At 38.6% G+C, this 22,609-nt stretch overlaps 1 long non-coding RNA gene across 1 annotated transcript; it reads right to left on the bottom strand.

The window, feature by feature from the left end:
* LOC110403091 lies at positions 1,633 to 21,190 on the bottom strand. Its single transcript, XR_002441595.1, has 5 exons — positions 21,054 to 21,190; positions 13,451 to 13,863; positions 5,173 to 5,292; positions 3,968 to 4,048; positions 1,633 to 3,045 (listed from the first exon to the last, which is right to left on the bottom strand). It is a non-coding gene; the product is annotated as an uncharacterized LOC110403091 (long non-coding RNA).

Below are 22,609 nucleotides of genomic sequence, written 5' to 3'. Positions count from 1 at the left end.
GTGACAGATGGAAGCAGAGGGGCAGTCTGACAAATGGCGTCTGACATGGAAGTGTGTATGGAGCAAAGGTGTTTCTTTGAAATCCTCCATATGGAAAAGGTGCCCATTGACATTCATCAAGGCTTACAGAACATTTACGGAGACCATACAGTGGATGTGAGCACAGTGAGGTGGCCGGTGGTGTGGTTCAGCAGTGGTGGCAGTGGGTCACCCCCGCAGGTGCAGATCGTTACAACAGTGGCATGCACGCATTTGTTCACTGCAGACAAAAATGCACAGATAATGGTGGTGACTGTGCTGAAAAACTGTGTTCTGTTGCTGAGAATTTGTTCAATCAAACAGCGGTATTGTGCTCTTTGTATCTGTTGTAGTTTCCATGGAAATAAATAGGAAGCATAATTTGGGAGTGACCTATGTATTTGTTTAATCCTTGCCCAGATTGTTTGGCTAGATTGGCATGACAATGCCAGCAGAGTGTTTTGAAGTCATGCATACTGTTTGGATTGGGGAAAGAAAAATCTTCTTCGAATGTCTTTGATCAACTTTCACATAAAAACAATTTGAAGATATTATCTGATTGGACTAAATGATGATTTGTAACTAGAGCTGTGCAAATAATTTTGGCTCCATTGGCTCATGTCCAATTTTTTATTGTCTTTTATCTCTTTCTTTTAACTTCTTTCTCTTTCCTTTAACTCATTTTCTTATTTTGAAAAATAGAAATAACTTCTTATTCAAAACATCTGAAATATAAAAGAGATAATAAAAATATTTTTTTTAATTTTACTCATAAAATTCAGAAAGTTTCTAAATTTTCCCAGAGAGTTTATTATTGTAAAAATGATATTGTTTAACTTTTGTATGTATCCAGATATAATGTCCCTTTTTTTCCCTCTATTCTACGCTATTTTCAGAAAATGACATTCTTATTATTAGTAAAGATTACACAGCAAAAGCAAAAGGTCTGTTGATACTTCTCAAGTACTGTCAATGCCATGAGCCTGTTTTTATTTACATTTCTACTCTCAATTACATCATCTTCACGTGTATATACACATATTCATATACAAATATATAGATACACACACAACATAGAATCAAGGAATATAGATTCTTTAGACTGTAAAATGGAGAAAGGAAAATTCAATTTCTGTGTGGGTTTTTTTTTTCGGAAAAGTAAGCCTGCATGCTAGAAAGGCTGGCAGAAATCCGGCTCAAAACTTTGGATCTGAACACAGAAATGACCATTCTTCAAAATGCATACTGGAACCTCAAATCAGGAGAACTCATTTTCGAAGTCCATACTATGTGTTTTTTTCTAGCAACAGAATCAAGATTATCATTTACATTAAACAACATGAGATAATCCTTTGTACTGTTTCTACACAAACTACAGTGATTTAAAGCTTTGTTTTGTTTCATTTTATTTTGTATATCAGAAAGTTCAAGAAAATGCACAAAAGCACTTTGGCAAAAATAAATAAGAAAAATAACTAAAGGTATCCATAAGAAAATGAGTATGGTAATGATGGCGAAACTTACTGTGACCTACAAATTCCCTTTCATTAACTGAAACTTTATAGAGGTTTCATTCTCTCCTTGATTTTTTTGTGAAAATATGAAAAGGGATAGCCTTGACAAGATCTCATTCCTTCAGATTCCAAATCTCTATAACGGATGTAAGGACTCTTCAGAGAGGATAACCCTAATGCAAAATGAGGTTATTCTGGATCCAGTTCAAGGGAGTGAGCCAAGCATGATTAGCACCATAAGGCTACATCTACAGAACATCTTGTACAAATAGTATTAGAATTATTGTCAGGGAGACACAATGTGTACTAGAAAATACAAGCGCAGTGATTTTAGGGAGGCTGACATTGATGAGAATGAAATATAATAAAACATATTGATTCAAATTTCAAAATAGTTTTATGGATATACATAAAGTAATTCCATAAGTTAAATCAACTTCCCCAGATTTGGAAATGTCTATGAAAGCAATAAAAGCCATAACAAAAGCCAAATAATTTTAAAAGCTTCCCAGAATCTACTACCAGATCTTATTTATTTTTTTAAAATGTATTAATTGTTTCATTGGTGCCTGTACACTGATGTGATGTTTATGGTACAAATGGTAATTGATCAATGTAAGTAAACAATAAATGGGATTTTTATTATGTTGTGTAAATTTCCATAGGCTTTTTCATAAGATTTAGCAGAAATACTGCTGCTTGGAAGAAGCTGCAGCTGAAGAACTTGCCATTTGTTTCAGTTCGCTGTGTCAAAACTCAAAGAAAATACTTCTAAGTAGGTGACAAACTTCTCTAGTGGGAAACTGATCTTTTAACTAAATATATTTATTAAATACTGGAGAACATATTAAACAAAGCTAAACTATTGCTGTAAGGGAGGCCAAAGAATAAGTGCCTAATGCTGTATTTGGAAAAAGCTTGGTGTAACACAGATATAAAAGGAATGTAAGTGTGACTGGATGATAGATCTGACCTCAAAGGAATGGGTGGCAACAGGGTAAGACTGGGTTTCTGCATCAGTAAGAGCCACTAGCTAATCTAACATGTCTTCGGGGAGTCTACTTTTCACTAACCTCAGCAATTAGACATGTAGGCTCAATTCATAGCCAGTGTGCAGAGTAATAGCTCCAGAGAACAATGAATTCTCTGCTCTGATGCCTACAATACGTGGACTGAAACTACCCAGGAAGCTTTTTCCACAGGCCGTGCAGGGAGTCAAAATTATCAGTTTAGGCTAGGCAAGTTAGCAGGGACAGTCTCAGACTTTGCAAACTAATTTATTACATATATACCATTTCTCTATCCATTCTACTTGGTAGAAAATTTACCCATATAAATCTTGTAGCCACACTTACCTTTCTTAGCATTATTTCTAGCCCATAACAGGAACTGCTGTCATATATGTAAATGAAAATCTTTATATAGAAGCTTCCAGAACTTGCACTTTCATGTATTTTCTTCCACTTTTTGCAAAACGATGCTATGTCAACATGTACATTTTCAGGAAGCAAACCTATTAAAAATTAACAGCTTTGCCTATTGAATGAAAATATTTCTTACATTTAATGTTTAAAAAGCCAGTGGAATCAAGTTCAACATTTATGCTGTTTTTAAAACTTCAAAGACGAACAATCATTATAAAAAATGTTCTTGTTTAATCTACAAAATAAGTACATTTGATTTTAATTATCTAGATAATGACCAAGCAAGTACATCAGGCACATCCCTTCCAAGAGATAATGAAAGGCACAGAGGAGCAAACAATATCCCTGAGAATAGACCAACACATTCTGACTCTACAGATGACTCCAGTAATGAAAATCTGTCTGCTGCAAATGACTCATCTTCTGAGGACTGCACTGAAGATGTTGAAAATCAGGATGATGCATGTGAAAATAAAATTATCAATATGAAGATGAGGAACAGCAGTCTATCACTGAAGAGCTGTTTGATAATAATGAAATTGAGGAAACAGCTAGTGGTACAGAAGCAAATGAAAGCAGAGGAAATGTCAATGATTACAGTGAATTAGTAACTATTTCTTTAAATGCAAGAGGAAAAGACAGCAGACAGTGAGGAAATACACTAGACGGTGATGTTTCTGACTCAGTAATGAACTGAAAGGACTAAAACTGTTAGATTATAGGAAAGGAAAAAAAACACAAACAATAAACTATGCTGATAAACTAAGCCTAATAACACAGTGTGTTCAGATTTAAGAAGCAAATTAGCAGCATTATTGTTAATATGCAGAACCTGAGAGGGGCTGAAAAAGATGCATCAATGGAAGTGTTGGTGCTTAGGCTCTCTTGGGATCTGGCACTTCATCTTCTCTGAAATTAAGACTCATATTGACTATACAGGAAATAGTCTTCAGTTTATCTTAATCTTCACATTAGCTGGTGATACTAGCAGCAGTACTGATGAAAACGTACCTGATATAACACCACCACAGGAATCTAATGATCATAATGAATCCACTCGTTGCTGAATTACAAAGATGCAAGCACACACATCTGTTTAAAAGCAAAAACAAGCAAACAAAAAAATAAAAACCCTAGAAGCAGCCAACTTCTCAGCCCAAACAACTATTTCTATTATCATTATCATCCTGCTTGATACATTAACTATGGCCCTTTTTTCCCTCTTAAAAAAATTTTCGCATGTAATCTTTAAAAAATTTCAGCTGTTTCTACCCATACCGTCATACTTCCACACTGCTTTCAGAATACTTTCTGATTCTACTGTTTCTGTCTGTGTCACTGTGTGATGGCTGATGATTTTCTTTCTTTCCTTCTCTCCTTAAGACAATTGGTGTTTAACTGGTATATAGTATCATTTCTTGAAGCAGTTAAGTCACCTTCAAATTAATTTTAACTGAAACTATTAATTACAACGTTCTTTAAAGAATTTTAAGAGCAAAAATCACACCAAAATATAACTGAACTTGACCAAATGTGCACTCCCGTAACTTCAAAGCAAGTTCCCATTTTAAATTTTTTGGCTAGGCATAATCACAATGTTGAAGTCTTGGAGCACTTAATTTTTAGACAAGACAAAAAGTTAAAAGGAAGTATTCTATTACAGAATACAAAACTAAATTATGTGACTCATTTTGGATGTAGCAGAAACCACATCAGAATAATGCCACATTAAAACAAAATAGTTTAATAAGCAATTACATGAAATCACGGGAGAAAAATGTTTTAGAACTATTAGATGTTAATGTTGCAGATACATCTCAGACTCATCATAAAGATACTGATTATAGAAGCAAGGAGGGCATATCTGATAGTGTTCATCCTATATGTATTCTCACACTTTTTTCCTAGAGGTCTGCCACTGGTCTCTGTTAAGGGCAAATCAGTGCTCCAGATCGACATTTGCTCCAACCCAGGCAGTATTTCTTAGGTGCAATTCTTATGTTCCCCTTTGTTTGAAGGGCACCTGTGCTACTCTTCTAGTGTTGTCACTCCTATACGAACTAAGACATACTCCAACAGTAAGAGAAAACTGCAGAATGTGGAATTAAAGTTGCTGAATGACTGGTCATAATCTGGTTATAAAATGTCTTATTAACATGACAATTTCTTCTGTTGGAAGCATGGGTTGATGTTGTGTGTTTGATTAATATACTTACATTCCCTTTCAAAGAGCCAATATTTTACTAAAAGTGTACTGGCTAATTGTTTTTTAGGTACTCAAAAGAAGAAAACTTCCAGCAGTAGACCTCAAGAAGTGCATTAGGTTCATGTATACCCTAAAAGGAAGCAAAAAAAAAACCACTTAGAAAAGACAAAAAAAAAAGGCATCAAGATCAGTATTAGCCAGATACAAGATAAAGCTGAAGCAAGAGAAGTGTGGAAGGAAATAATCTAATCTATAACATCATTTGCATAAAATACTATGCCAGCATCTATCTAATGAGTTACATTGAAAATGTGTAGCTACCAATAAGAATTTCTTCCTGTTGTAGAGCAAGAGTTTTATCTCTAGGTGGCAAGAAGTAGATTAGTGTTATTTTTGAGAAGAAAGAAAATTATTGTAGACATTAATACATTTTGGATATGGAAGTCAAGGCTGGATCTCAGCCTACACAGGTAATGAAGTAGCAGTTAGGAGAGTCAAGACAGGCCAGAGCTCTGAAGTTGCAAAAGCCAACCAAAAGTTCAGGGAGGAAGTGTTTTCCTTCTGTCTTTTAAAGTATCAAGGAACAAAAATAATCAGGAATAAATTCTAAGCTAAAATTTTCAAAACCCGTATGCTTCACATGAGAATGTGAATAGAACAGATTTTCTGCTTCCAGAGAAGCAAAGAATTTGAGGCAGGAAAAAAGGATAGAGAATTGCACACTCATATGTAGCAAAAATATGGATGTACACTTATACTACCTGGTTACTGTGCTATGAAGTATATTGCATTTCAGAGTATTATCTGTATTGTAATTCAGGTCAAAGAACACTTTTAAGGTATCTTCTATGATTCTTGGGCAAACTTAGATGAATAAAGAATGAGCTGAGTAGTTTTTGATACTACAGATGTGTAAAAATCAAAGGAAAAGAGCTTCCATAGACTCCTTTGAGCTTTCAGAATGCCTCTAGGTCTTTCCATTAGAAGACAGAAGTCCCTTAGAAGGATCAGAAAAGAGTATTCCATTGGGAGAGATTTGATACCTGTAACACAGTTACCCTTTAAAAAAATAACTTCACTGATGAACAATTTTAATGTAAAAATGCGTAAGATAAAAAGACCATTTTAGATCTTACAGCATTGCGAAGTCAAGTACACAAGAAGTATGTTTTATTTGAAACAATGCAAATTACGTTACATTATCCAGCTATCTTGGCTATGTAATCAAGCACTCCAAGGGCTTGTCTGACTATTAGAGTGGTAAGAAAGAACACAAGAATTGCCAACACTAATCCACACTTCTAAAAAACTACAAGCAGACAAGAAATATTCGGGACACTGTAGAAAACTAGTATTCGAACCAACTCCTCTTTAGCGTACAGAATTCTCATGAAACACCTGCATAGCAATCTACAATTACCTTTTCAATTACCTTTTTGTTTTGGTTTTTTTTTTTAAATAATTGGTATAGGTATGTAGATTGCTCTGAAAGCAATGCCTCCTATCTATTTCCATGAAGACTACAACAGGTACAAAGAACGCAATAACACTGTATGATAGAGCACATTCTCAGCTACGAAACATCATTTTTCAACACAGTCGCTACCATTAGCTTATTTGTATGCGGATGAACTGATCAAGACCGTCTTCATTTTGTGGTGTGACAGCTGCATGTGGCTGTCTGGAACATGGCTTGTCTTTCACAATGTTGTCACCACTACTGAAACGCACCATCCACCAACTCACTAAGTTCACATCCACTGTTTGGTCTTCATAAATGTTTAGCAAGTGTTGATGAACATCAGTGAGTGCCATTTCTTCCACATGGAGGAGCTCAGTGACACACCTTTGCTTCCTACGCACTTCCATGTCAGATGCCACTTTGTCAGACTGCCCCTCTGCTGCCATCGACCACACAGCAACAAGATGTAATAGGATATTGACTGGAAGGTTCAACCTATACTGCCATATCACCAACATCTGCCTCCGGCATTGTGGGCCAACATAATAAACTAGGAGTCATTACTTTTGGAGCAGCCCTCATATCAAGAAAAAGACAGTAGTTATGTAGTAATAATGCAACTGTCTGATATTAGAAGCACAGGACTAGAAGGTATAAAGTGGGTCACCAAGGCTATATACTTACAATCATGGGAAAGGGATGTTCATAGAATCATAATTCTAGAATCATAGAAACATACAATTGTTTAATTTGGAAGGGATGTTAAAGCCCATCCAGTTCCAACCCCTCTGCCATGGCCAGAGACACCTCCCACTATATCAGGCTGCCCAGAATCCCACCCAGCCTGGCCTTGAATGCTTCCAGGGATGGGGCATCCACAACTTCTCTGGGCAACCTGTGCCAGTGCCTCATCACTCTCTGAGTGAAAATTTTTCCCTAATTATCTAACTTAAATCTCCCTTCTCTTGGTTTAAAACCATTCCCCTTTGTCCTGTCACTATATGACCATGTAAAACATCAGTCTCCCTCCTGTTTATAAGCTCTCTTTAAATACTGCAAGGCCACAGTGATGTCTTCCCTCACTTCGTGCACAGATTTGTTGAACCTCATTAGGTTCACATGGGCTGATTTTTCAAGCTTCTGCAGAAGTGCAGCAGTGTTGGATTAAAGGAAGACTGCTAAGCATCTTCTTCAAAACCACTGCAAGCAATCACAGATCAGTTCCTTTCCCTATGTCATAAACTGTAAACTTAAAGTGAAATCAAAGCAATTGCAATTCAGAGAGAAAGGGTGGCATCTGAAATCCAAAGAGAAGGGACATAGCCAACGTAGATGCGTACCTGCCTCTAGAAAAAAATAAAATTGATTATTCTAAAATCTAGTTGTTTAGCCCTGAGTATTTAAGCAAGGCACACAGTCCAAGTTCAGAAGATATTTTAAATATCTTAAAAGAACAAGGAAACTCTGCCCTATTGCTATGGCAACATTTTTAAATGCATTAAAATTAAAATATAAAACTTTTAAGAAGTCTCCCTGTACAAAGACAATGCTGTTGCTTAACACTTCCTCTGCTGTTATCTGAGAAGACGACTGTCTTCAGAAAAAAGGAATACCCTGTTGAGGCTCCTCAGCAGTCACATAGGATTGTAATTCCTATCTCATTCACTTCCATTCTCTCCTTCCTCCCCTCCACATCAATGGGATATTTTTTCTCCTCCAAGTTATAAAAAGCAACCTTTTGGAGGTACTTTGCTGAGAACAGCTAATTTGACATCACAGCTTTGCCTCTCCAGGCTTAGTACAGTTAGGGGGATATACCTCACCTATCTAAAAATTAAATTTCTCAACTTATGTAGCCAACCAGCATCTCCTCATTAACTGTAAAGAGGAAAAGCACCTTTAGAGGGTAAGTCACCTTAAAATGAATGCATAGGACAGGTAGGGAAGGGGAACACTTGAAGACAGTCTCTATGAGAAACAAATTTTTGGCTATCTGCTGAGCAGTAATGGATGTCAGGGTCTTGCAAGGCATTTCCAAGTATGGGGGTAAGGAGAGGGGAGTGGTTCAGAGTATCCCACTGCCATATAAGTGACTTGCTTTATTCACATATATACTTACACATATGTAGATACAAACACAGAGGGTAGCTAACTGTACTCAAAAATATGTCTGTTAACAATTTTTTCCCTAATTTTTCACCATATATATTACTAGGCGTAAAAACAGAAAGGCAGGTAGGTGTTGTTTTGGGATGGGTATAAGTAAAGAATAATTTTAATTTTATTCTTCCCTCCTTTTTTTTTTTTCCCCACTCTCTCCTTTCTCCACAGTTCCTATTTGAAGCTTGGCATCAAATGACCAAGAAGCTGAAAGCCTCAGTGCTGCTCCTCATATAACAGCTGCATTCAGGCCCACTGAAGTAGTATAGGAAGGAAAACAGGAATTTCCCCTCCCTGAAAGCCTTGCTTTGGTGATCATGCCACCACAGCACTTCAAAGAGTTGTTGTTCCTTCCCCTCCCAGGCCAGGTTCCACCCTCAGCAACTCTACAGAGCAGCTGGGCTCATTAAAGCCCTAATGGTACAGGAAGCTGTGCAAAGAACTAAATGAAGTTAAGCACTTCATTTGTTTATTTTGATGCATGAATTAAACAACACTGTAGTAAGTCTGGTAGCTAATCCTGGCCCCATCAGAAAAAGAAGCCAGTAAATATTTCCCATAGAAAACTGAAAGCTCCTTCAGTTCTCTAGCTAACAGTTCTTATATGTTATACTTAATGCCAAAATTTTCTTTACAACAAACAGGCTGACTTAGATCAAGGCAAAACTACACAGAGGAGAATCCCTGTGGAGAAGAGCTCAGATCCTTTTTAAAACAATTGGGTTCCACAGTTGGACAATAGGATAACAAAAGGATGCTACCTCTTTAAATAGGAATTTTAACTCATCCCTCTCTAATTATTCATGTAAATTAAATTCTAGAAGTGAAGAAAAATTCATAAAAGTCGTACTTATTCATCTCAGAGGGAGATCTGGCATATGAATAGTGCCTATAACCTCAGAAGGTGAAATGTAGAAAATATCACAGGCAACTCCCACCTCAAGTTAACTGAACCAAAAAAGGGAGAATCTTGATGTGAAGGAGACTTGAAGGAGATCCTCCCTAATCGCTTCTTAATAGACTTGCAGTCCTGACACAGGAAACAAATCAGGAATTCTGAGGACGTGTAATTGTTAATCGCTTGCATTCACTATCAAATTCAGTAGGAACTTAGAAGCACAGACAATGAACTTTATCACATTGAAAAATAAGACTTTTTGCTAAGAGCATTCACAGAATGCTATAACACAATCACGCAAAGGCTCCAGCCATGACAATCCTATCATATTGTCATCCAAAATCTGAGAAGAAAACCCTCCAACTCCAATGCAGTCTTACAGTAGTTCCGTAGTTATTTATTTGCCTCCAATGAAGAGGGGGGGAAATATCATCATCAGTTGTAACAAATGTATTTCAAAGCTTTTTTTTTTTTTGTAGGATTTAGCAGTACTAGATTTATAGTTCTAGTCTGTCCAAAATACTTAATAGTCTTTCAAAAGATGAAACAGACTGAGCTTCTCTTAGAAAAAAAGAAACAAAAACCCATGAGAAAGAAATTAAATTAATAGCCACAACATCCTATTTTAGTGAACATTGTCTCAGAATGACATTGCAAATTGAAAAACTGAAATTTAAAGTTTCTTTGTATTTGCTTTCCTGGAAAGAATGGGGTTTGCACAAAGGGCAACAGAAAGCTGCTAGAAAGCCTGTGGAACAAATCATGTAATTTGATACAAAAATGGTTAAAGGAATGAGGAAAGCTATATTAAGCCTAATTAGGTGTTTATTCAGTGCCAAACCAACAAATCAACATTGCCAAACCAATATACATTCTTGTTTCTCATTAAAACTTCCTGTCTAGAGGCATGAACGAAAACCATGCCGGGTTTTTTCTCGGCCCAGCAAAGCTACTCTAACAAAGTGCTACAGCCCCTGGTGAGGTTTGCAGATCATGTATGGTTTGTTGTTTTATTCCACAAAGCCTCTCCAGTATAAATAGGGCTTACGCAGACAAAAGAGTGCTTTACTTAGTAAAACTTCTTAAGCCAGCTCCTCAAATGGGAGCTCTACCATAAGCATTTTCTTTCCTTGGTGTTGTTGCTGCCTCTACACTTCACCTTCTGTTAAAACGAAAATGCTGTGAAAAGGAAAATCAGCATGAAATACAAGTCAAAATGTCTAGCATATCCCCCACCCTAGCATGAATGCAATGAGAATAAATACCTATGGACATGTATACACCAGCACAACTCTGCTCATTACATAGATATAGAAATGTACATACATGCATTTATACACTGTGTACGTGTATGCATATGTTTAAACGTACATACATTTACCATATGTAAGTACATATAACTACAGATATAGTTAGATTGCATCAATATAATTACATTATCATACAATAAGGATGACGCCTCCAGCAGGTAATAGAGCTACACAGATTTCAAGTAGAATTGTGGCCTAGTACAATACCAGAATTACAATGTTAGGTGGAGATGAAAGATCCCAGAAACAGCTTTACCCTATAATTGGGTCTGTTACCCGTTCCCCTTCAGTGAGTTTCCTGACAGGAGCCCCTATCCTCAGAAGGTTTGCTGCTTACAATTGCCTACTTCAGCCTCTCCCTTCATCTAATTGCCAGCTTTTTTGTGTTGCAGATGGAAAGGATGATTGCCAGGTGCGAGGGATAGGAAGGATTTTTCTCATACCAACAAACTGCTCCGTGTAGTTTTTTCTGCCTCCTTAGTGTCCAGCAGGCCTGGTTTTGTCGGTATTTAAATGAGGGTTGCAGCAACCATGTCCAGTTCTGCTGTGTTAGGCATGTAGGAGGGCCCCAAGGGCTCTATAACCCAGTAGGTTGTCAGCAGGTGAATCCTGAGTGTATATATTATAGGATGGGGAATATGTTTCTGTGACCTAAATGTTTTGCAACTTGCTGTGTCTCATGTCCCAGCAGAGTCCTGTGTGACAGATCAGGGGAAGTATGGCTGTTACTATACACCGTATTACAAGTTATTATTCCCAAGTGAGATCCAACTTTGCCAGCAACATTAGTTGGTTTTACTCCAGGGAGATTAACAGCTGTTAAATACAGCGACAGCATCCTCTTTTGGCCAAGCAGCACTTCTCTTACCAAGCATGTACTCTGAGCTGGTTCTGCTCATGCAACTTTACCCTAACAACACATTTTTCTTTTGGAATTACTGAGGAGATTGAAGACTTTTCTGTGACTTTTCTGAGCTCGTTTTTGGAAGGTTTATTTCTTTTTTCTGTTCTATGGAGATGTGAGATATAACTCCATATCAAAGTGCAGAAGTCATGGAGGAGAACAATTCACTCTGTGGTGCACGTGTGCTTGCTGTTCTTTGGGATCTTGCACAAAATCCTCAAAAGATCATTAGTGAGATGTTCTCCCAGTCAGCCCAAATGAATCCAATAGTATCAAAATAAACATACTTTCTCATAAGAAATATTTCTAAGGGGTCAACAATGTGGAAAGTAATTTTCTAACTGAAAAATGTAAAATTATGTCTGGCGCAGCATACAGTTAATCACAAAACTTCACAAAATTTTCAACAATTATACCACACTTCTTAAGATTTGATTGCATGGATTTATTTTAGCAGAGTTAGAAGAGAGATCAAAACTGGCCTTGCAGCTCAAAGCAAGGTATAAACTTAACTATGAGGAGACTAACGTCTCTCCATAATTAGCCCATCAAACAGGGAATGCACTTGTCAGCCACTGAATACATATACAATTATTCAGCAATGTTTAAAGGAGTAAAGGAATAAACATGATCAAAGAGCATTCAAGAATTAGGGGTATATCATTTTAATCTTTGAAAATTGCATTACACATCAAATACATGATAAGTAGAATAAATAAAAGACAAGTTTGATTTATAAAGTTGGAATACCACCTAGGGGTAATGGTAACATCATGCAGCCAGAAAGAACCAATATTTACGATTAAATTTCACCTTCAAATTCATCAATTTTTATTTTCTACAGTGCTGAGAGTACACTGAAACAACTCTGAAAATTTCTTTCAGAGAGTCACAGATTTCATTAACAGTTCAGATCCCATGGGCAGGATTTCTACACTCAAAGGACACCATAACCTATCCTTGTAATTACGACTCCACACTTCATGCATATTTCAGGTTGATCCTAAAGCCATATAGCTAGCTTCAAAAGCAGTACCTCCTATTTAATTCCACGGAAACTACAACAGCTACAAAGAGCACAATAACACTATGTGATAGAGCCAATTCTCAGCTGCAAAACGCTAGTTTTCAACATAGTCGCCACCATTAGCCAATTTGTGCGAGTGAGCTGATGAAGATGTTCTTCATTTCATTGTATGACAGCTGTGCATGGCTGTCCAGAATGTGGCTTGTCTCTCATATCGCTGTCACTGTTGCTGAAACACACCACACCCCGCCTCACTGTGCTCACATCCACTGTTTGCTCTCCATCAATGCTCAGCAAGCATCACTGAATGTCAAAGGTGCCATTTTTTCCACGTGGAGGAATTCAGTGACACACCTTTGCTTCATATGTGCTTCCATGTCAGACACCATTTTGTCAGACTGCCATTTGTCACACAGAAACAATATGTAATGGAATATTGGTGGGAAGGTTCAATCTCTACTGCCATAACACCAACATCTGCTTCTAACATCATGCACAAACATAATAACATAGGAGGCATTACTTACAGAGCAGCCCTCATATAACTATTCTTCCTTATTGCTGAGACAGCCACAGCTGAATGAGTTTCTTCTGACCACTTCAGGTGCATGTAAAACACAGTCAAGGCATGAGTGATTTCTGCCATATGTTTGATCACATAGAGTTAGTTCTTAAATAATCCGCTCCAAGCAATCACATTGCTGCACAGGTGAGATAGGCAAGGACAGCCTCTGAGGGTCCCATTCCTTGCAGTTGGGCTGGTTCCAGGCTCAACATCAGCCTCTGACATCTATGTTACTCTGAAATGCTCCCACAGCAATTCTCCTTGTTATCAGTTGTTGGATCTTGAGCTGTTTGGTTACACTAGATCAACTGCACTGTATTTACACCAGCTGGATATAGCAGTGCTTGGTTGTTTTTCTTTTTGAGTCATGGAAATCTAGAAAGAACAAAGAGTGAAATCCTTGATGCAGTCCATTTCAAAAGCAAAACCACTGTCAGACTCCTTAAGTTTGTTGATATTTAAGTTAAAGCAAAACAATCAGCAAGACAAAGAGCAAGTCTGGGCTCTGACTAGCTTCTCTATTTCATGCTAAGATAAAGAGATAAATGTCACCCACCGCTGTTCATGCTTTATGCTAGACAAAACCAGTTCAAAACCAGTTTCATACTGCACCTCCACAGCTGGCAGTGTGAATACGCTGCTGTTTTGGGGAAAGTCCATAGAGAAAGGACAATGTAGAGAGGACAACAGGATGGGACAGTGCAGATTCTGCAAGGTAAAAATTGACAGAACCTTACATAACATATTTTGCAGACCAAAGGTCCTGTTCTTACACATTCTGTACGAAGCCACTGTGCAGAAAGCCCGTCACTAAGAAAAAAAGTAAAAAGTGATGCTGACAGATCATCGTGTAAAGGACATCTGGCCCTTTTCAGTAAACACAGCCCTGCAACAAGATCCCAGGTCAGCCAGAGCCTTTCAGGTGAATCTTCATAGAATCGTAGAATTACCAAGGTTGGAAAAGACCTCTAAGTTCATCCTGTCCAACCGTCCACCTATCACCAATATTTCCCACTAAACCATCCTCCATTTTGTTCCATCCTCCCAGCCCACTGGCAGGATGCCTGATTTTATTCAGGCTTATGCTTTGTCCAGCAGCTTTTCTCTCACAGCAAGCCCTGTTGTTGTTCCAGGTCCTTAGGATAAGTCCAGGGGGTTCTCCACCCCTGTGGCACTTGGGCTATGTGTGGGCTTGCCATTCCTCTCCAACACTCGCTGTCCCCAGCACCTTGCAGGCTCCCCACCTGCCCAGTGCTGGGCCCAGGAAAGGTTTCCCATGCCTCGCTCCCCAAGATAAGCCAGGCTCTCACAACTCTGATTTCCCATGACTTGAGTGCATCCACAAAAGTAAAGGGGAGAGGAGTCTTCTTTTTAGCCCCCCTTTTTGGCTACCTCTTTAAAAGGAAGATGACATACACTGATGGAAAAACAGCTAGCAAACAAATAAACCAGATGCCATCTATCACAGGTTTCACTGTCCTCAAGGATCTGACAGCTCAGCTTTATTCCCTCTCTTGCCCTGTAGCTCACGGCGTGCCTCAAAGCTCACTGAAAACAGATATTGATCCAAGACGCTGCAAGGATAGAGCCTTTTGAGCAGCTCTGGGCCATCATTTTTCCTGAGGATGTGAAAATACACAAAGGCTGGGGCAGCACAGAGGGGCTCTAGACTTAAACCTGGGCAGGTGCAGGAGTGGCAATGACTGCCTGAGTTGAATACACCCAGGACACACTCACTCTGCAGGCTCAGTGGCATGAAACATTTGCTCTCTGCAAAGGTATATTTTTTATTACTCAGACACTCTCAACTAGATTAAGGTTTTTTTATTACCTTCATCAGCTTAGTATCTGTCACTTTCAATTACACTAACTCATATTTAAGAATAATGCTAATTATTTTAATGTGTTTGCTGTAAATCTAGCCTATGCTAATAGCTATAATGCAAATCATTTGTGACCTGAATCTTGAATTATAATTAAAAAAAAAAAAAAAAGCTTTGTATTGTTTGTATTGCCATAGTGTTCAAAAACCAGTAAGGATCGAGATGTGACTGTAGGAGAACTACATCAGACGCATAAGGAGTCTGTTTCCCTGTCTCAAATATTTCCCAAATAATATTAATAATGTAAAAAGAGACTTAAAAAGAGATTGAAATGATGACAGGTCCTGTATTGCTCTTTCAGACTCCTCTCAGATATTCGGCATTAAGTGGCAAGGAAAAGGGAAAACCATAAACAAGAAATAATTTTCACAGAGGCTTGTTGTACTCTAAATAAATATAGGCAAGGAAGAATTAACATGTTTCAGAATGAACTCAGTTTTGGAGTGCAGGGCCACAGGCAGCAGATATTTCACATGCGCTTCAAAAAATGCGAAGCTCTTGAATTTAGGGAAAAAAAATCAATTTTATCCAGATTTTCCAAAAGTATTTTAATTCAGGTTCTTTTTTTAGGTTTCAATATAAAATTTTACTCCCTGAGTTGAAAAGGGATACCAGACCTAAAATCTGCCTTTAAAGGGAGAGATATTACAGACAATTTGTAGGAAGATTGATAGTTTGTGCAGTTACACCATATTCTCAGAATAAGGCAAACTGAGAACTAAACATATATCAGTCACTTACAGGTTGAAAGATACCAGAAGAAAGAATGAGATACCAGTGACATCTCATCACAAAATAGCCATAATAAGACTAGCCATTTTCTGTGATTTTTTTTTTTTTAATGGCTAGATTACAGAAAAGAACAGTCTGAAACATCTTCTATAAAAGTTAACCCCCCAAGAAAGAATAGTCATCAAGAAATAAGTGGCTATGGACAGAGTATTGTCATCTGCTGAGAAATTAAAAACAAGCAATAAGTAGCACAGGAGGACTACTTTGCTTACTCGTGGCCATACTCAGCCGAGGACCCAAAACCCATGGCTTGGTTTACAACTTGGGTTGATCAGATTCTTGCAGTCATCACTTTGCTCACACATTTTGATTTTAAGAAACATTATCAGTGATGCGCAGAGAATCACAGCTAGGCCCTTCCCTTCTGAGGCTATTTATAATTGATCAGTCCATACCTGTTGGACCACAGAGATGCGTTGCCTTGGTACAGGTCATGTGAATATTATATAGTTGGCTGCAAGCTTCAGCTGGACAGAAGTAAAAAATTTCTGCCCTGTCTCACTTATCACATGAATGTTGAGGGTGAGTAGTTTTACCTGGTCAAAACCTAACAGAAGGTGTTGATTTTAGCTTCTAAAGCTTACAAAAGCGCTGGACCTGAAATTAGCATTTCCTGAGCAAATGTGTCAGCAAGTACCTGGTATTAACTAACAAAGAGGCAACTTGACTTACTTTTTTGAAATAAGCTTAAATGATAAATGAAACAGAAACAAACACCCCGATCTTCAATCTTTATGTCAATAAAATAGAAAATAAGTAATCCTTTGATATGTAAGGCAATAAAACAGTGTTTCTCTATTTGTCACAGTTACCAAGGGACTTACTGTTGGGTAGGGCATGCTTCTGTGCAGCAGTATTATCATTCCTAAGCATGTGTGATCTGTTGCGATGGGATCGATATTACAAAGAATCTCTTCTTTTTTGCTGTTCTTAGAAAAACCTAAGAAATATTTCTTTGTATAGAGAGTCTTCTAAGTGGAAGAAGTGGTACATAACATACAGATGTGCACCTTGAGAAACCCAAATACTTAGACTTTTATTCCGTGTAAAATATTTCATTCACTAATTATTCAAAATTCATGTTACTTTAGGCAAAATGCTTATTGAAAACATTTAAATCTTCTTTCTAAATGCAATGCGTCGCTTAAGCTTACATCCTGCACTTGCAGCCTCAAATCTAGTAGACAGTCCCTCCATTTTTAAAAGTATACCAGATAAAGAAATATTAAAAAAATACCCATGATGGAATGCCCAAGCAGAGAGGTTCTGGGAACAACTCACTTGATCAGACTTGAACTACAGACACAAGGACCTCAGGGAAAGCTGTCTGAGAGCAGAATGACAGAGAAGGGCAGGCAGAAATAACACAGAATTGGATGTTTGGTGCCAGATTTACTATGTTGGTGTGGCTCTGGTGTCTTTTCATACCAGACTGGTAGTTATTACCAACAGTTTGCTTTCACTAATACACAAGAAGGGGAGTGGACAGATAGTAGGGGTTATTGATAGTAACTCAAATTTAAAGTAATTGACACCAGATATTTTTGAGCCATCCTGATCAAGATGAGGAGCACCTGAGATGTGCACCTGAATACCTCCAAGTGCAGGTTATAACATTATCTTCCCCTATACAAACCTAACACATAGGATAAGTCTTTTTGTCCGTGTCCCTACCAGGTTTACTATTCCTTTTTGGCTAGAAACTATAGTGACCTCAGCAAAGTTGTTTTCTTGTTTAACTTATCTCATGCTAACAAGCTGTTGAAGTCGCTCACTATGTCCTTGATTCAGCCTTAGAACAGATGGAGCAATAACCTCCGAAGAATCCATGCCCTTGTAAAGCCATGTGCTCATCTATGTACCTCCCAAGCATACACTGTGCAGGAGGCAGAAATTAAGGAAGGTGTTGAAATGTGCTCCAGATAGTTTGCTTCCTACCTTACTACAGTTATAGGTCAATTTCCATAGTCAGGTGAACTGAAAACAAAATTCAGTTTATAATCACAACACATGGCATTTCTACTTCCATTCATTCAGCAATACAGTTTAAAATTACCATAATGATTTTAAATGCCACAATAAAAAATATAAATAATGATTCTTAAAAAGTCCATGAGCCTGCTTTATGGGTCTTCTCCTTCATTCATTCCTATCCTCCTATTCTCTTTTTCTGTTTCCACTAACTCACTGTACAAGGGTGCACATGGCTTGTTACTTCCACCAGCCTCCTTTGGTTTTCTTTTATCCACAATCAACCAGACTGTGAAACTAATTTTGCCCCTAGACCTACACAAAATTACTGAAATTATTAATCTTGTTTCCAATTCTGGCCATCTGTACAGGATCTCAAAAGACAAGTGCTTAAAATTATTTTTGAGAATACTTGTGGAAAAAACACTGATCATTCAGTTGTTTGTATACCTACTATGTAGAAGTTGGTCCACATGAACCTAATGAGGTTCAACAGGGCCAAGTGCAAGGTGCTGCACTTGGGTCAGGGCAATTCCAGACAATTGTACTGACTGGGAGAAGTCATTGAGAGCAGCATTGTGGAGAGGAACTTGGAGTTTCTGGTAGATGAAAAGCTGGACATGTACCAGCATTGTGCATTTGCAGCCTGGAAGACCAACAGTATCCTGGACTGCATCAAAAGATGGATGGCCAGCAGGGAGAGGGAGGTGATTGCCTCCCTCTACTCTGTCCTCATGAGGCTCCATTTGGAGCACTGCATTCAGGCCTGTGGCTCCCAGTACTGAAAGGATGTGGAGCTGTTGGAGTAGGTCCAGAGGAGGGCCACAAAGATGATCAGAGGACTGGAGCCCCTCTCCGGTGAAGAAAGACTGAAGGAGCTGTGTTTGTTTAGCCTGGAGAAGAGGAGGCTTCAGGGAGATCTCATTGCAGCTTTCCACGACTTGGAGGAAGCTTATAATCAGGAGGGAGATTTACATTAGATATTAGGAGGAAATTCTTTACTTAGAGGGTGGTGATGCACTGGGACAGACTGCCCAGAGAAGCTGAAGATGCCCCATCCCTGGAGGTGTTCAAGGCCAGGATGGATGAGGCCCTGAGCAGCCTGATCTGGTTGTTGGGAACCTTACCTATGGAAGGGGGGTTGGAAAAAAGCGATGAATTTGAAGTCCCTTCCAACCTAAACCACTTTGTGATTGAACATAGAAAGGGGGAGTCTCAAAAATTCTGGCATAGGTTTCAATGCTTTCTGCAGTAATCTTAGATGAAATGCATTGTGCATGTATTTCAAAACTCCACTTCGAACACTTGTGCCAGAAAAACATTGCCATAGAAATTCTGAGCAGAGTATACCACCTGCTGCATTCAATGTTAGGTCTAAAGTTTTCTACCATTTAAAAACAGTCTTCTGCCTTAAATGTGAAATCAGTGGATCACACAGTGAATCATTATAAATCTCTTGCAAGCTTTTAAATCAATCAGTCAAGCTTAGAAGGCAGTGATTTGGAGAATCATCTCTCTGAGGCTTTGGGGCCTTTTGTGCAAAGGTGATAAAAACAATTTTCTAGCTTTAAGGAACAGTGGTTAGTTTGCTTTTTACCTCTCAAGGAGTACCCAGGTTTGTCTAAGTAGGTTTACCACAACACTTGAAAAAAATATAATTTTTATATAATCTTATGTTCAAATTCTAAAATAAAGAACTACTAAAATAAAGAAGACACAAGAAAGCACATTCAATCTGCTTAACCATAAAACTTGATCTAAAATGATCCTTTACTCAGAAGCTAAAATATTTTCTGCCTAATAGTGAAGACCGAAAATTGCAAATGCTTTTCAGTGTAAAGGGAGCTGGAGAATTGCTGCACTGGTGGCAAAAGTAGTGTCACCTAGAATTAAAGGTGCTTAACATTTTCCATAAATATAACATTGCTTTTAGCTGCTCATAACTTTGGCAGAGCTGAATCATGAAGACAGTAATTTTCTATGCCTCTGCCTGGTTATAGCTTGTTTGCTGGAAAAGAAGAAGCAATTCAGCAAAGGGCTTTGGAAGTTTGTCAGAACAAGATCAGAGAAAAATTTTTATTCATGAAAACTGTACTTGACTCCATACATCTTCCACCAATTTTCTCATTTAGGTAGGGACTGCTGGCCATCAATTGTGCTTTTTAGTTACATACATAACTCCTAGTGCTGAATGAAAAATGTGTCCTTGTGAGAACAGGTACAGTGTTTGATTTGCTCTGTATCTGCTCATTTAACGTTTGTGTATGTATGTATGTATATATATATAGGTGCGTACATTATATATGTGTGTATTCATATATATATATACATACATAAAATAAGACTGCATTTTTATTTATTTTTCTGTTAAAAACGTTGTGCCTAAACAGCAGAAAGGAAGGCCGCCTGTTCATTTTATTCTGGCTCCTCCACTCTGGATGAGGTTAAGTCTCTAGGAACAGAGATCCACAGCTCTTGCCAGAATGAGATCTGTTTCCTGGGGAAGTTTTTAAAATGCAAGGAAAGGAGGTGAAAATGGAAAGCCATAAATACCTGCAGTGTAAGCTGGGAGGCTCATGAAAGGAGCAAAGGGCCTTCTTGCAGCAGAGAAGGTAGGGGAAGTCACAGCTGAGCCTTGGGGGTGACAGAAAGCAGATGAGAAAGTTTGGAGTTTGTGCAGCTTTGTGAAGAAATGAATCTCGCCATTCAAGATTGGAAAGTCAGAATGGGAAAAATCAGAACCAACCTAGAATGATATGATGTGGAGAGAGATATTTATTTTCAGATCTTTTATTTTAAGCAGTGTCATTGAAAAAACTCTCTAAGGGCAGAATGATTTTTTTCAGGTTATTGTTATGCATTCTAGAGGAATAGACCTTTACAGACTGGAAGCCCAGAGGTACATTTTGGCATACTCACCACACTGCAATGGATCTGACTGAAAGCAGGACCTGTGACCTTCCACGTGCAGGGGTCTGGGACCTTTCTCTGGTCAGGGATCTGCATCTGTTCTTCAGTTACTGTCAGAGCTATTGGCTCTGCTGCAGTCACCTTAAGTTAGGTGCCCAGCTGGCTCTCTGCAATACAAAAGAAGGAAGAGAAATACTTTAGGGATCCATGAGTCATTTTCCTCCTCTTAGTAACATAAAGCCCCTTTGGCTGCAGACCTTGAGGACTATGCTCTGCACCGCAATCCTAACTAAATATCAATTTTCAAAAGGGAAAGAGGGACTAAGAGCAAGAAATGACAGATAATTGTTTGATGCTCACTTTGATTTTTCTTGATGTGCTGTTTGCAATTGTGTGAGAAAGCCAGGGAGCAGCCCATCACTGCAACAAAGGAAAAGCCACACACAATCAGAGCAATATTCCATCTGTTTTAGTGATCTGTCTTTGATAGCAACTACTGCTGGTTAAATCAAGACCTAACTCCCTAATGGACAGTTACTAAATTTCCTCTGGAAAGCAAGTTTTTCTGCCATCTCTGATGATTTGTTCTTTAAATTATAAAATGGATAGGGTCAGATTCTCCAAAATTTGGATTGTTTTCTATCAAACACACTGGTACACACATTTATTTCTTGCAACTATGCTTTTAAGTTGTATTTTTGGAATGATTACTGAACTCTTGCCCCACTCCCACCCCCGCCATCTCTTATGATGATGAGTTTCACATATTAATTATGCATTGTGTAAAAGAACATTTCCTTTGATCCATTTTAAATGTTGCTCTTTGTGCAGAGAGCTGCTTTGTCCTTATACAGTGAGAGGGGGAATAGCAGCCAGTGACTCATTTGCAGTTCTGTTAGTTTCACTGGTCCTGGGAAGTACGAAACTCCCCTGAAAAACAGACTGTTTTTATTACTTCTTGTGGATTTAGGAGTCCTATCCTGTGTTCAGGCAACTGCACATTTAGTTATATTCAATCATTTTGCTCTGGCAGCCCAAAGATCCAACTAACTGTACCCTGGGGTCACCAGGCCCAGTGCTGCCACCAAGCGAGGGGAGGGGCTGTCCCTGCTCTGCGCTGTGCAGCCTCACCTCTAACACTGGGGGCAGGGTTGGGTGCCACAGTGTAAGAAGGACATCAGACTATTAGAGAGCATCCAAAGGAGGGCTACAAAGATGGTGAAGGGTCTGGAAGGGAAGATGTGTGAGGAGAGACTGAAGTCTCTTGGTGTGTTCAGCCCAGAGCAGAGGAGGCTGAGGGGAGGCCTCATGGCAGCCTACACAATGGCATGGAGCTGTGTCAGGGGAGGGTCAGGTTGGGTCTTAGGAAAAGGTTCTTCACCAGAGGGTGTTTGGGCCCTGGAGCGGGCACCCCAGGGCAGTGGTCATGGCACCGAACTGCTGGAGTTCAAGGAATATTTGGAAAATGCTCTCAGATATAGGGTTTGGATTTTGGGTGATCCTGTGTGAGGTCAGGAGCTGGACTGAGTGATCCATGTGGGTCTCTTCCAACTCAGGATATCCTA

Source organism: Numida meleagris, chromosome 1 (genome assembly GCF_002078875.1).
Source record: "Numida meleagris isolate 19003 breed g44 Domestic line chromosome 1, NumMel1.0, whole genome shotgun sequence".
Taxonomy (NCBI): domain Eukaryota; kingdom Metazoa; phylum Chordata; class Aves; order Galliformes; family Numididae; genus Numida; species Numida meleagris.
This window is presented reverse-complemented; position numbering and strand designations above follow the sequence as displayed.